This window comes from Panulirus ornatus, chromosome 9, assembly GCF_036320965.1.
Source record: "Panulirus ornatus isolate Po-2019 chromosome 9, ASM3632096v1, whole genome shotgun sequence".
Lineage (NCBI taxonomy): Eukaryota > Metazoa > Arthropoda > Malacostraca > Decapoda > Palinuridae > Panulirus > Panulirus ornatus.
In genome coordinates this window covers 20,134,028-20,149,860 of record NC_092232.1, presented here as the reverse complement: position 1 = coordinate 20,149,860, position 15,833 = coordinate 20,134,028, and the positions used below count along the sequence as shown (strand labels likewise).

At 41.8% G+C, this 15,833-nt stretch overlaps 2 protein-coding genes across 6 annotated transcripts in view; one reads left to right on the top strand and one right to left on the bottom strand.

The window, feature by feature from the left end:
- rt (Protein O-mannosyltransferase rt) overlaps positions 1 to 15,833 on the bottom strand; it is a 533,108-nt gene that overhangs the window by 145,579 nt on the left and 371,696 nt on the right. The window lies entirely within an intron of this gene.
- Positions 1 to 15,833, top strand: part of LOC139750245 (serine/threonine-protein kinase Nek7-like) — an 88,526-nt gene that overhangs the window by 26,971 nt on the left and 45,722 nt on the right. The window contains exons 1-2 of one of the 4 annotated variants that reach the window (XM_071664756.1): positions 4,970 to 5,290; positions 9,576 to 9,608. The exons of 1 other annotated variant lie outside the window; for it this stretch is intronic. The gene's annotated coding sequence lies outside the window, so the exon portion shown is untranslated. Of the gene's footprint in view, positions 1 to 4,969; positions 5,291 to 9,575; positions 9,614 to 15,833 lie in introns of those variants that run through there. 2 more of the 4 variants (XM_071664754.1, XM_071664757.1) reach the window with 2 other exon arrangements.

The following is a 15,833-nucleotide window of genomic DNA, read 5'->3' as shown; positions in this document are numbered from 1 at the left end:
GCGCCAAGGTCAGCACCCGAGTTAATAACTAGGTCATTGATCGGGTATACGATAGTGTATACCAGTACACCCTCCACATTTCTCCCTCCACTCATTACGCATTCCCTCCTCTACTCTCTCCTAGTTATAACACCCCTCCCACTCCCTCCAGATATAAAACACTCTTCCCTCAACTCCCTCCAGTTGCAACACACCCCTCCCCCCACTTATAACACACCCCACCCACTATTCCCTCCAGTTATAATACACCCCTCCCTCTACTGCCTCGTTATAACACAACCCTCCCTCTACTGTCTCCAGTTATAACACACCCCTCCCTCTACTGCCTCCAGTTATAACACAATCTTCCCTCTATTGCCTCCAGTTATCACACATCTCTCCCTCTACTGCCTCCAGTTATAACACACCCCTCCCTCTACTGCCTCTAGTTATAACACATCTCTCCCTCTACTGTCTCCAGTTATAACACACCCCTCCCTCTACTGCCTCCAGTTATAACACAATCTTCCCTCTATTGCCTCCAGTTATCACACATCTCTCCCTCTACTGCCTCCAGTTATAACACACCCCTCCCTCTACTGCCTCCAGTTATAACACAACCCTCCCTCTACTGCCTCCACTCAACACACGCTCCTTCCTCCAGACATAGGACATTCCTCCTCCGTTCATCCACGCTCCGTCCCCTCTACCTCCCTTCCATTTTTCATCACTTCAACATTCCACTCCTCCATCCCTCCCCTCACTTCAGAAATCCTCATACTCATCTCCACACTTTCCCTCCTTTTGTGGCAGCCCTCCCTCACCTTTATGAACGCCCACACCTCTACCTCCCTCTTTCCACTCATTTCTTCATTCTGCATCACACACACTCTCTCTCATCTCACTCTCTCCACACCCTTCCAATCCTCGCAACTCCTTCATAAACGCGTTCACTCTCCCGCTCAACTCTCCACACCCCTCTTCCATTTCTTCGTACTGCACATATCTCCACAACTCTCTCCCTCCGTTCTTTCTCCCTCCCTCTTCAGTGTCAACTTCTACACTATTTCCCTACAGTGGGTCGCCAGGATGTTTACTCGAAGGACCTTGATGGAAAAAAATGTTCTCAAACAGGGGGATTTGACGGTGAGTCTCCTCCCTCATAGATAATGTGCTTGCCTTGCCCTGAATTTGTCTGCAAAACCTTTTTGCTTCTAATAGGACGATCAATGATCTATTTATGTGTACCCTGCAACGTCTTAACTGTTTACGCTGACTTTAGAAAACAATGTTTGTGTTTCTCACCTTGACCTATATTCTACATATTTTTTTCACTTTTTCTGGACATTGTTGAGGCTAAGTCATCAACGAGGCGTAAGAATTAACCTGGAACTCAGTAAATGATTCAGAACCTGCCCCCCCCACAAGGTCGGACCTAACATGTACTGGCTTCCCCTACGTTATGTAAACGTGTCGACGAAAACTGGGACAGAGTTATTATCGGTAAGGTGCGCTCTGGTAAACTTTGACTTAATGTAGCCAAGGTATCTTTTTCTTCTTTTTTTCTTTATCTCTGTTTTCGAACATTAAGAACTCTGACGGTGTATCTGACTCGCTTCTGATATTTTCTGATCAGGTTAAGATAAATGTTTATTCTGCGAGCACGACATACGACGCTTGGACACGACATTAAGACCCTTGGGCACGACAGTTCGACCCTTAGACACGACAGTTAGACCCTTGAGCACGACTGTTCGACCCTTAGACACGACAGTAAGACCCTTGGGCACGACAGTAAGACCCTTGGACACGAAAATACGACCCTTGTGTATGTACTTTAGGATCAGGAGGGAGGTTATGCTTAAGGATTTATGATAAGTTCTTAAAGTTTACAATATCCTTGAACTTATTCTGATCAATAGAAAGGAGTGTTACTACAGACGGTGAGGTAATACAGGGGTGTGGCGGAGACAAGAGCATATCTTGATTCCGAAAGAGGACGATTGGTGTGCATGGGAGGAGGAGTAGGAGGAGGAGGAGGATGGGTATACATGGGAAGAGGAAGAGGAAGGGAACAACGGGTGGAAGTGTTATGGGAAGAGGAGGAGAAGAACTAAGACGAAGATAGGTGTACATGGGAAGAAGAGAAGGACGATGACGACGGGTATACATGGGAAGAGGAAGAGGACAACGACGAATGTACATGGGAGGAGGAGGAGGAAGAGGACAACGACGAATGTACATGGGAGGAGGAGGAGGAAGAGGAGGACGACGTGGAGGATGGGAGGAGAACATGAGAGTACGTGGGGAAGATAAACACCAGAAGACCTGATGGTCTATCACGAGGTTATCTGCTGGAGGAGAGCAGTGGTGCAGCAGCATCCCCAGGGATACACGAGAGTAAAGCAGAGGTCGCCTTCTCCTCACGGTGCCACCACCTCCTACGGCATATCATCCCGCAGGAGATCAGCGATGATGTCACGCCATGCATTATGGAGGGTATACTGACGTGGAAATTCTGCAGGAAAGGATGAATGGACAGAACACTCCGATCTGACATCAGACGTCGGATACTCTGGGAAGGGAGTACTTTTGCCGTAATGCTATAAAGGAAAGAAACGTTGGAATACCTCTTTATCATACTAGCCTTCCTGAACAGGCTTCTTTACTGATAATCAGGATCGCCAGAGTATTTCTCTAGCCCAGATGTGCATATGCTGGAGTTCTGCGTTTCGAAAATACCTGGTGGTAGTTAGTTCTAATGCTCAATAACTCTGCTGAAGAAAAAAAAAGACTTTTACAAGCATTTGTATTATTATTCAATTGCTTTAACTTCATACCATTATTTTTGGTCATCATTTCACTCTCTAATTTGAAAAACTCATATATTACAATGTCGGTGTTATTAAGTATCTTAAAATCTGTAAAATCTGTTATGTTTCTTTGGAGTTTTAACTTCAATTTCTATCTATTCTCTTCTCTCGTGAGAAAATTCTCGGTCTCTGAAGATTTTCTTCGTATGTTTTAATTCTGAGCAACGGAATTGGTTCTGTTGCTCTTCTTTGTATTCTCTATAATATTTCTTTCTGTGACCAGAAATGAAAAGTTCATACTAGTTGTTTGAAAGACTAAGTATCTAATCTTTCGTTTCAAAGTTTATCTTTCTTGCGACGAAACCGAACATTGCTATGCTTTACTAAATGTTATCAAAAATTCTTTTTTCTTCTCGTAATTGCAAAAGAAAAAAAAAATAACTTATCAAAGATTCTATTCTCGTGTTTGATATTTGTATCACCAAATTGCATTATTTTGCATTTCTTTACTTTAAAGATTATTTGACACGTATTTTCTCCTAATTTCTACACCTTTAGATGAATATGTGGTTTTACGTGTTTATAGATGGAATTTTTCTTATGTGAAGAACTTTGCAACGTTAAACACTTATTTTCTTTGTTTAAGCTTCATTTCCAAGTTTCGTGTCCTCGGCAAATGTTGAATTTTTACTGGTGAGTTTTGTCTCAAGATCGCAACTGATATAGGTGGATCCTAGGACCGAGCCTTGCATTATCCCACTTGGCACACCTAGCAAATCAGCCAATTATGTGATATATATATATATATATATATATATATATATATATATATATATATATATATATATATATATATATATACACAACAGGTCCACGATCTACGCACATATTGCATTTCTTACTGCATATGATTTAAGATCTGGTCAACAATTCTTATACATGCTATTTTATCGAAAGCTTTTTACTGCACTTCAGGGTGCTTTTATATCCTAGTCATTATATGTATGAATAATGAACGCATTAAATTCGTATATTTTCATATACTTTTTTTATTATCTTTTGACGAATGAGCAAAATCATCCCTCATTACTGGATCTAACCATTCACTCAAAACCGAATTAACTCTAAGAGGTCAATAATTTGAGCTGGATCTTTACCCTTTTCTTAAGTAATTTGGTGTTACTTCTTCGAGCTTCTAGTCCATTCGGCATTTTCCATTTCTGTTCGTGATCCATTTGATCATTTTAGAGATGAGTAAATATATATGTTTCGGCTCCTTCCAATAATCTATGTGAGGTGGTCATCAGAACCAGTTGCCTTATATCAGCATTAATCATATTCTTTTTCCAAATATTTCAGTCCTTCATAACTGTGGTTATCACGTAGGTCTAATATTCCCCTTCTCATTCCCCGAAATACGTTTTCTGTTTACGACGTGCCATTAACCTTCGGTAACTTATATTTTTCCGGTCGTACGTATGAAGGATGTGACTATTTTTCATCAAGTTCTGGGAGATTCTCTGTCCAGGGTCTCCTTTAACGACTCTAAGCGTTCTTTGTGCAATCTGTTTTTGATCTAAGATGCATTCCACGAGGAGGAAGATAGGTGAAGGTGGGACGGGAGGAGGAGGAGGAAGATAGGTGTAGGTGGGACGGGAGGAGGAGGAGGAAGATAGGTGTAGGTGGGACGGGAGGAGGAGGGGCGTACGTGGGGTGGGAGGAGGACGACGATGGGTGAAGGTGGTACGGGAGGACGACAACAAGTGGAGGTGGTATGGGAGGAGGACGACGATGGGTGAAGGTGGGACGGGAGGACGACAATGGGTGGAGGTGGTATGGGAGGAAGACGACGATGGGTGAAGGTGGGACGAGAGGACGAGGAGGACGATGGGTGTAGGTGGGACGGGAGGACGAAGACAATGGGTGAAGGTGGGACAGGAGGACGAGGACGACGATAGGTGCAGGTGGTTCGAGAGGACGACAATGGGTGCAAGTGGTATGGGAGGAAGACGACGATGGGTGAAGGTGGTATGGGAAAAGGACAATCCCAATAGGCGTAGGTGGGATGGGAGGCGGACACAGCGCTGAGTCAGGCTACGACTAATCGATGAAGGTGGCCATGACACGTAGGTGTAGTGCTCGCGGCCAGGGAGTCATAGTGCCACTGTGCCACCCACCACCCTGGGAGGAACCTCTCGCGCCGTGTCTCCCACCGGCCCCGTCAGCGCCAAGGACTCGCACATGAAGAAGTTCAACCCCCATACGAAGAGAGAAATTCATGGTTAAACAACCTCTACTGTTCGTCATGGGTGCTGCCAAAGGGGGTTACCGTATCCAGAAGCACTGATGTTACCGTGTCTTTGTCGTGTGACATTCAAAGGTCAGGACCATCACGACGGGGGACGACAGAAGGCTGACATTTCCACCCACACGACGCTCGCTGGGTAGCGGGTCATGGATGAGAACCAACTGCCCTGTTTACAACACGCACGAAGGAGGTGAGTTACCAGACCCTCGCGGCCCGTGCCTCTGGCGGAGGGTGGTGAGGCCAAGGGTACTAGGTCAGTAGTAAGTTCAAGCGAGGTATCTCCATAATGTTATCAGGTTAACTTTCTTGTGGTTGTATGGTTAGCGCCACTGGCTGGGTAAGCGGGGCGAAGCGGACTTAGCCTATACGACTTAACGAAGCGCTACCGCCCGTGGGTCCGGTGTTGCTAGCGTGTAGCGATGATCGGAAAGAAAGCCACTGCTGCTGGTGGGAGTGTGTTTGCTGAACGCCTTTCGATTCTGCCTCACCAGATTCAACCACGTTCTTTCATCAGAGACTAAAAATAAGTTTGTTTACGTTTGGCTAACTTTGCTGGGGTGGGTGGTGAGTGGAAACTAACTTCCTAAAGCTAAGCTTATCCTAACATTACTCGCTAAAGCTTAATCAAACTTCACCCAAACTTCAAACCATACCTCACTTGACTTAAAGTAACCAAACTCCACTAAACCTACGCTAGGGTTACTGGTACATGTTTTGGTTGAAAAATGGTGGGTACACTGTAGAATAATCGTGGTAACAAACTTAGAATCCCCGTCACATCATCTTCAACCCTTCTGCAGCCATGTTACTATGTCACAATCAACGAGGGAGAACGCTAAAGGGAGAGCAGATGGGGAGGACAGGTAACAGGAAACTTGATGGTCCATAACGAAGTTATGCGTCATTTATGGTAAAACAGGACGGTAAAGCAAGAAGGCACACCTTCCCAACCACCACTCCCTCTGGCTCAACAGCAGGCAGAAAATAATATGGTGTCAAACAAGACCATACCATTTATACGGTAGAGAGAGAATATACTGCCGTACAAAGTCTATACGATAGTGTGAACGGGAAAAGTTCTTTACTGTAACTGCGGTGAGGTTCTCCAGAACTAGCCACTGAATCAGGAAAAGCCATGGTACGTTGCCAGCAATGGGGTCAACCTTGGTACATTACCAGAAGTGGAACCAGCCTTGGTACGTTACCAACAGCGGAGGTCGACGGAATAAAATATATATATATATATATATATATATATATATATATATATATATATATATATATATATATATATATAAAGAATACTCCCACGTATTCCCTGCGTGTCGTAGAAGGCGACTAAAAGGGGAGGGAGCGGGGGGCTGGAAATCCTCCCCTCTCGTTTTTTTCTTTTTCTAATTTTCCAAAAGAAGGAACAGAGGGGGCCAGGTGAGGATATTCCAAAAAAGGCCCAGTCCTCTGTTCTTAACGCTACCTCGCTAACGCGGGAAATGGCAAATAGTTTAAAAGAAAAAAAAAAAAAAAAAATATATATATATATATATATATATATATATATATATATATATATATATATATATATATATATATATCTTACTGGTCCATCCAAACACGACTGTTAAGCCTCATCCCTATAGAGATGTTGTGGTTGTGGTGATGCGTGATAAGTGTAAGCAACTTACTCTCCGACCCGGATGGAAGTCCAGGTGATGGTGACGATAAGAGCAGCGAGGCACATGCTCCTGAGATGACCTCAGGTTATGTGATGTGGTGGTGGTAGTGGTGGTGGTGATGGTGGTGGTAGAGGCGGCTGTAAAGTGGTGGCAGGGTCTCTCTCTCTCTCTCTCTCTCTCTCTGAACAAGTGCTGATTCAACCCGCCAGGGTGTTGTGAACCTCAACGCACTCTCTCACTGTAAAAACCACCTTGGTATCTATAAACTCCTTTGGTGACGATCGGAACGCATATCTTGGTTCCGTATCCTTCTCAGTCCTCCTGGCCTGTCTACGTCATCAGTACGGAGTTATCGGTTCACTCTCCAAGCCCTGTCCCGTAGTCTTCAACCAGCCCTTTATCGTAGGCCGTCTGTCAATCGACACTCAGGTCTGTGCCCCACAATCTGGTACTTATACATGATCAACCTTAGCCTACAACCTCGTTACAGTTTCAAGTTTACAATCAATCGATGAGCCCTGATCTTGTCTACGAGGACATCTTTAACTCTAGATCTTGGTGTTTAGTCTACATCAAATGTCACTCTTTTTATAGCCATCTCACTCTTTCTACACCGTGTTGTTACACTTGTAGTTTATTACTCTTATACAACTCGACACTAAGCCACTGAATCACACATTTATCAAATTCATTACACTTTGTTGCTCAGTTCACAACTTTGTTACTCAATATATAGTCTCGTTACTATGTCTACACTCGGTCATATAGTGTTACTAACTTCACATTCTGTCACAGTCTGCAGACCCTGTAACATATCTCCATCATGTCAATTAGTTTACAACCCTGTAACTTAAAACTCCATCCCCGTTACTAAGATTACAGTCCTGTCAGCTAGTTTACGCCTTGTCATTTAATGTACTCTCAGTTTACACACCTTTACTGGCTTCACTGTCTCTAAGTTTACACTCTCCTGTTTTATACTTTACCTCCAATCTACAGACCTCATCACCAAAGCTATACAGTACACCCTATTTCTCAGTCTACACCTCACCCTTTAGTTTATACCCTCTTCCGCTACTCTACACCCTATCAGTTAGTATAACAGTCCAACCCGTAATCTTTCCGCAATCCCTTAGTCTTCACCTCCGTCCAGTAATCTAAACCTCATCCTTGAATATGCGCAATATACCTCACTGGATCACTATGTATTAGTCAACATTTCCCACCTCTGATCTAATCGTTCCTAACCCCTTTGACTACCAGACCACTAACCTGTCTTTTCAACATCAATTATAAAGAAATAAATAAAAGAAAAATCTTTAACAAAGAAGATATAAAGATGTAAAGATGTAAAAATTAAAACTACGTTTATTACATAACGCAAAATCATGTCCAACCGAAAGTCTGACATTCTTTAACATAAAAGTGTTTTCAAAATCCGTTTAACTTATGACGGGCTTAACACTACGTGGTAGCTTCTGGTCGATTCACGTATACCGCTAAGTTAGTGGTATGTGTATCATTACCGGTTGGGAGCCACTACTCTAATGCCCAGGTTACGACACGTCCTGGTATCGTTAAATCACTTGTACTTTAAGGTAAACAGGAATGACGCATCGAGAGAGAGAGAGAGAGAGAGAGAGAGAGAGAGAGAGAGAGAGAGAGAGAGAGAGAGAGAGAGAGAGAGAGAGAGAGAGAGTGAAAACAAATCTTAAATTTCATGACGTCGTCAAGGGTAACGAACGATTCTTGTGTTTATTTCACTTTCTGTATCCCGTCGTTGGTTTGTGTATCCCACTGTTTATGTGTTCTTGTTTCTGTGTGTACTGTTGGTCAGCTAAACCCTCTGAGGTATTTTCATGAATTTACTATTATCATTGGGTGTAAACGAGACCTGATGCGGTTACTAATCTGTAATTAATAGATTTAGCGAAGACTTCCTTTTTACGATTCTTTATATTTTGGAATGTTTTCATGGAAAAAGTGAGGTCAGCAACAACAGGACAGATTTTATCGTGATATTCTTCTCCATTAACGTAATATTTCAAGAGAAGAAAATCAAATAAAACTACACAGAAAACAGAAATCGCGTTGAAATAATGGGAACTAAACTCTGATTAAATTTCTACAATCAATCTTGATTTGATTAAATGGTAATACTTTTTTGATAACTAACTTGTGGATGATACAAAATTTAAACTCATTTCCCTTGGAAAACGGGAATCATTTACTGAAATATCCTAGAATATTAAAAACTTTACGAATATAACGTTCATGTATATGTACCTAGCTATTCATAGCCCTTATAATAACCTTAGCAAGTTTCTCAAATAGAAACGGAAACTCCGACAATTTGTGGGGGGCCTCAAAGACGCTGGTGTCTAAATTGGTCAAAATTTCTGGGAAACAAAAACAACTAGTCTCTTATACTAGAAAAGTCCGCTAGTTTTTTTTAGTTACATGATAGGATTATTCTACTTGAATATATGTATACAAGTCTCAATATTTTTACTGTTAACTCCCCACAGAATTTACTAAATTTGTGTTATATGCAATCAATACATCTATTTTCTTTTTTTTCAAGTTTTCTGATATATATCACATAACTTGCAAATGCCATCGGAAAAAAATACTGGTCACCGAAAAAAAAAAATCTGTGAGGGTGGAAACTGTAAATTTATATTTGTTATGGACATAACAATATACTTCAGATATGTGTCATTGTCATGTCTGTATTACTTGTTCTTTGTGATTTCATGTATGAACATATATAATCATACATATATCTTTTTTTCTCTTCAGGCTGCATCGCCTCCGCTCTGCTCTTCTCTTATGGTAGGGTATGTTCCGTATATTCCTGTATACTCATGTATACTTATATCATGGTACTACATTTAAGTTACAATTCTGGCTTGGAAAAAATTTCATTAAAAACCACGTATGAGGTTACTTCGTCTGGAACCAAATGCCTCTTGAATTTTCAAAAGACTGGATCCGAAACAGTGACACTGTTAACTTGTTAAACTGGGAGAATGTTTGATAAAGTAACCAATCTTCAAGATCCTGTACAGCAGCTTTTGATGGGTTTTCACTGAGGTTGAGGGAACAAAACGGATACATGGCTGATAACTGAGTGGACGAATAGAAAGGAAGAACAAATGAAATTATTAATGATAATGTACAGACATGAAGGGCTGGGTTTGTATGAAGTTGACTGTAAATATTTACGTAAACATCTGGGTGTGTGTGTAACAATTTAATGCCAATTGAGGTGGTAGCACTGTATGGATGGAGGAGTAAAGGATTGCGTGGAACAGTAGAGTGACGTGAAGTGTTATACAGGTGGCGGCCATTACAAAAACGGCCAAAGTGATCTAGTAGCTATGTCAGGTAGCATATGTGTTGTATAACAGATAACGATCCAGCACGTAGCAAAGAACACCCATGAATGTTAATGAACGTTATACGTCTTGGCGTTGCCGAAAAAAAACTGCTGTTGTCGTACAGTAACTGTCAATCATCACGTAATAACTCCGGTAGATGACACATTATTAGCAAGTGTCTACTGTGGAAGTCCATGCATGCAGGATTCCGTACACCATATAGTTACAAATAAACACAGTAATTGCGTCAGGTAGGAACACGCAACATTTACGGACAAATGGTCTTGTGACTCCCTAAACACTCCCCCTCCCCCTCTACAGTCCCTCTACCCATTCTTCACCTCCCCCCTCTCTCTCTCTCTCTCTCTCTCTCTCTCTCTCTCTCTCTGGCCAGGGATACCACTGTCTTCACACGTCCCTAATTGCATCTGATTGGGTGATAAAAGTCATTATTCTTTACCCGAAAAAATATCTATGCTAAACACCATTTGATCCTGACAATACTTAACATTTCACGTCACATTCTCTTCCTCCTCCCCAGCCCCCCCCCCTTTCCCTGATACAGTGTTACCAGCACAGATGACATAAACATACATGGTACTACGTGCTCGCCAACTCCTGTGGGCCGAGTGCGTGCGTACATACATACCTGGAGGTCAAGCTAGCATTGTTGTTGAGGAGCAAGTAGAGCCTGTGAGGAAGAGTTAGAGATGTGAGTGAATATTTCATGACGGGTTTCGTGGCCTCTTTCGTCTCATTATCATTTCAGTGTGCTCCGACCAACACACACACACACACACACACACACACACGGAAACTTAAAACACAGACAACTGTAACTTTGGTAAGAGATCGTAATTTTTGTTGTATACAACTTTATCATAAACATTCCCTTGATCAGTCGTTTTCCTCAATTTCGATTTTTTTTTTCCATTTATTACAATACATATTTTTTTTTCTAGCTGTGTGTAGGGTGAGTAAAATATCTGCTTCTGTCCTGGCAGATAAAACAAGTAAATACCAGCAGTTTGGTATGCTTAAGGGGTCAGGTCACCCGTCTTGACCTTTTTAGGGTCCGGACAGGTCACTGTAGAAGGGTAACTGCAGTTAGGTTGATTATCACGAATTACTGGAGTATCACTTGTCTTCGCCTTGAGCTGATGGGGTTAAGCACTAGGGGAAGAAAGGGCTGCTTTAGTGAGAGAGAGAGAGAGAGAGAGAGAGAGAGAGAGAGAGAGAGAGAGAGAGAGAGAGAGAGAGAGAGAGAGAGAGAGAGAGAGACTCTTGGGAACCACTAGACTTGAGGATTCAGTCTCTCAGAGTTAGAAGGTTTGGGGTTAAATTCTCCAGGATTACAGGATTTAGGGTTCAGAATCCTCGATGAATCCTTCTAGATAAGACTATAGAGGGTTTAGAAGCCCTTGTGGGAGAGAACGATTCGTGTTTCTATTCCTTTGAAGTTATAGAACTTGGTATTCAAGAAATACTCCAATGTTCAGGGGATTTCTGAAGATTCATACAGAAGTAAGATAGATATCTTTCACTGATTCATACAGGAAAAAAAGAAAAAAGGATTCGATACGCGAAATGAGAATGAAGCCCCTCGAACCACTTCATAGAACCGCTGCTTACACACACACGACCTGACAGAAGACCATGATGAATAAATCAACATCCTACAGTCCTTCCTTCCATCGTCTCTCTCTCTCTCTCTCTCTCTCTCTCTCTCTCTCTCTCTCTCTCTCTCTCTCTTATATATATATATATATATATATATATATATATATATATATATATATATATATATATATATATATATATATATATATATATAAATATATATATATATATAAATATATATATATATATATATATATATATATATATATATATATATATATATATATATATATATATATATATCAATCTATCTATCTATCCATCTATCTCTTCTAACTCCATCAGCAACGCGTCGACACGTCTCAACAGCTCGCCTGATATGGAGGACCTGGAACTTAAGTTTCTTCGGTTGGATGTGTGTGTGTGTGTGTGTGTGTGTGTGTGTGTGTGTGTGTGTGTGGGTAAGCAAGATTAATGAAGTACACAACGTTGTTCATATATCGATCGTTTATCGTGAATAAGTTCAGTACAATTAATTTCAGCTGTAGCCCCGCTCCATTAAGGAAAGGTTAACTTGTCTTACCAGGGGAAGTATAATGTGGATATCATTAAGTTAAAATCTTGGCTATTTAGTTGTACACAGAATAACGATGTTGAACAGACAGAAAAAATTGAAATGAATTGCTGCAAATAGGAATGCTATTAGGGTTACTAGTCAATTTTTTGTTTATGGATGGGGTTGTTAGGGAGGTAAATGGAAGAGTTTTGGAAAGAGGGGCAAGTATGAAGTCTGTTGGGGATGAGAGAGCTTGGGAAGTGAGTCAGTTGTTGTTCGCTGATGATACAGCGCTGGTGGCTGATTCATGTGAGAAACTGCAGAAGCTGGTGACTGAGTTTGGTAAAGTGTGTGGAAGAAGAAAGTTAAGAGTAAATGTGAATAAGAGCAAGGTTATTAGGTACAGTAGGGTTGAGGGTCAAGTCAATTGGGAGGTGAGTTTGAATGGAGAAAAACTGGAGGAAGTGAAGTGTTTTAGATATCTGGGAGTGGATCTGGCAGCGGATGGAAACATGGAAGCGGAAGTGGATCATAGGGTGGGGGAGGGGGCGAAAATTCTGGGAGCCTTGAAGAATGTGTGGAAGTCGAGAACATTATCTTGGAAAGCAAAAATGGGAATGTTTGAAGGAATAGTGGTTCCAACAATGTTGTATGGTTGTGAGGCGTGGGCTATGGATAGAGTTGTGCGCAGGAGGATGGATGTGCTGGAAATGAGATGTTTGAGGACAATGTGTGGTGTGAGGTGGTTTGATCGAGTGAGTAACGTAAGGGTAAGAGAGATGTGTGGAAATAAAAAGAGCGTGGTTGAGAGAGCAGAAGAGGGTGTTTTGAAGTGTTTGGGCACATGGACAGGATGAGTGAGGAAAGATTGACCAAGAGGATATATGTGTCGGAGGTGGAGGGAGCAAGGAGAAGAGGGAGACCAAATTGGAGGTGGAAAGATGGAGTGAAAAAGATTTTGTGTGATCGGGGCCTGAACATGCAGGAGGGTGAAAGGAGGGCAAGGAATAGAGTAAATTGGAGCGATGTGGTATACCGGGGTTGACGTGCTGTCAGTGGATTGAATCAAGGCATGTGAAGCGTCTGGGGTAAACCATGGAAAGCTGTGTAGGTATGTATATTTGCGTGTGTGGACGTATGTATATACATGTGTATGGGGGGGGGGTTGGGCCATTTCTTTCGTCTGTTTCCTTGCGCTACCTCGCAAACGCGGGAGACAGCGACAAAGTATAAAAAAAAAAAAAAAAAAAAAAAACCAAAAAATATATATATATATATATATATATATATATATATATATATATATATATATATATATATATATGAGAGGACAACAGCAAAGGAAGGAGTAGCACCAATCCTGAAGATGGAGTTGTGGGAGTATGTGACGGAGTGTAAGAAAGTAGACTAGATTGGTATGGGTAAAACTGAAAGTGGATGGAGAGAGATGGGTGATTATTGATGCCTATGCACCTGGGCATGAGAAGAAAGATCATAAGAGGCAAGTGTTTTGAGAGCAGCTGAGTGAGTGTGTTAGCAGTTTTGATGCACGAGACCGGGTTATAGTGATGAGTGATTTGAATACAAAAGAGTGTAATGTGACAGTTGAGGGTATAATTGGTGTACATGGGGTGCTAAGTGTTGTAAATGGAAATAGTGAAGAGCTTGTAGATTTGTGTGCTGAAAGAGGACTGGTGATTCGGAATACCTGGTTTAAAAAGAGACATATACATAAGTATACGTATGTGAGTAAGAGAGATGGCTAGAGCGCATTATTGTATTACGTGTTAATTAACAGGCGCGTGAAAGAGAGACTTTTGGATGTTAATGTGCTGAAAGGGGCAACTGGAGGGATGTCCGATCATTATCTTTTGGAGGCGAAAGTGAAAATTTGTAGAGGTTTTCAGAAAAAAAGAGAGAATGCTGGGGTGAGGAGAGAGGTGAGAGTAAGTGAGCTTGGAAAGGAGACTTGTGTGAGGAAGTACAAGGGGAGATTGAGAGCAGAATCGAAAAAGGTGAGAGCAACTGATGTAAGGGGAGTGGAGGAGGAATGATATGTATTTAGGGAAGCAGTGATGGCTTGCGCAAAAGATGCCTGTGGCATGAGAAAGGTGGGAGGTGGGCAGATTAGAAAGGGAAGTGAGTGGCGGGATGCAGAAGTAAGATTGTTAGTGAAGGAGAAGAGAGTGGCAGTTGGACGATTTTTGCAGAAAAATAGTGCAAATGACTGGGAGATGTATAAAAGAAAGAGGCAGGAGGTCAAGAGAAAAAGTGCAAGAGATGAAAAAGAGGGAAAATGAGAATTGGAGTGAGAAGGTATCGTTAAATTTTAGGGAGAATAAAAAGATGTTTTGAATGGAGGTAAATAGAGTGCGTAAAACAAGAGAACAAATGGGAACATCGGTGAAGGGGGTTAATGGGGAGGCAATAACAAGTGGTGGTGAAGTGAGAAGGAGATGGAGTGAGTATTTTGAAGGTTTGTTGAATGTGCTTGATGATAGAGTGGCAGATATAGGGTGATTTGGTCGAGGTGGTGTGCAAAGTGAGAGGGTTAGGGAGAAGAGTTTGCGGATAATGACAGCCGGCAACGCGAAGGGTTTGGATGGTATTGCAGTGGAATATATTATAAAAGGGGGGTGACTGTGTTGTTGACTGGTTGGTAAGGTCATTCAATGTATGTATGGTTCATGGTGAAGTGCCTGGGATTGGCGGAATGCATGCATAGTGCTATTGTACAAAGACAAAGGGGATAAAGGTGAGCACTCAAATTACAGAGGTATAAGTATTCCTGGTAAATTATATAGAAGGGTATTGATTGAGAGGGTGAAGGCATGTACAGAGCATCAGACTGGGGAAGAGCAGTGTGGTTTCAGAAGTGGTAGAGGATGTGTGGATCAGGTGTTTGCTTTGAAGAATGTATGTAAGAAATACTTAGAAAAACAGATGGATTTGTATGTAGCATTTATGGATCTGGAAAAAGCAAATCCATGTAGCATTTATGGATCTGGAGAAGGCATATAATAGAGATGATAGAGATGCTTTGTGGAAGGTATTAAGAGTATATGGTGTGGGAGGTAGGTTGTAAGAAGCAGTGAAAAGTTTTTATCGAGGATGTAAGGCATGTGTACGAGTAGGAAAAGAGGAAAGTGATTGGTTCTCAGTGAATGTCGGTTTGCGGCAGGGGTGTGTGTCTCCATGGTTGTTTATTTTTTCTTTTTTTTTTGGATGGGGTTGTTAGAGAGGTGAATGCAAGAGTTTTGGAGAGGGGGGCAAGTATGCAGTTTGTTGTGGATGAGTGGGCTTGGGAAGTGAGTCAGTTGTTGTTCGCTGATGATACAGCGCTTGATGGCTGATTCGGGTGAGAAACTGCAGAAGCTGTTGACTGAGTTTGGTAAAGCATGTGAGAAAGAAAGCTGAGAGTAAATGTGAATAAAGAGCAAGGTTATTAGGTTCAGTAGGGTTAAGGGACAAGTCAACTGGGAGGTAAGTTTGAATGATGAA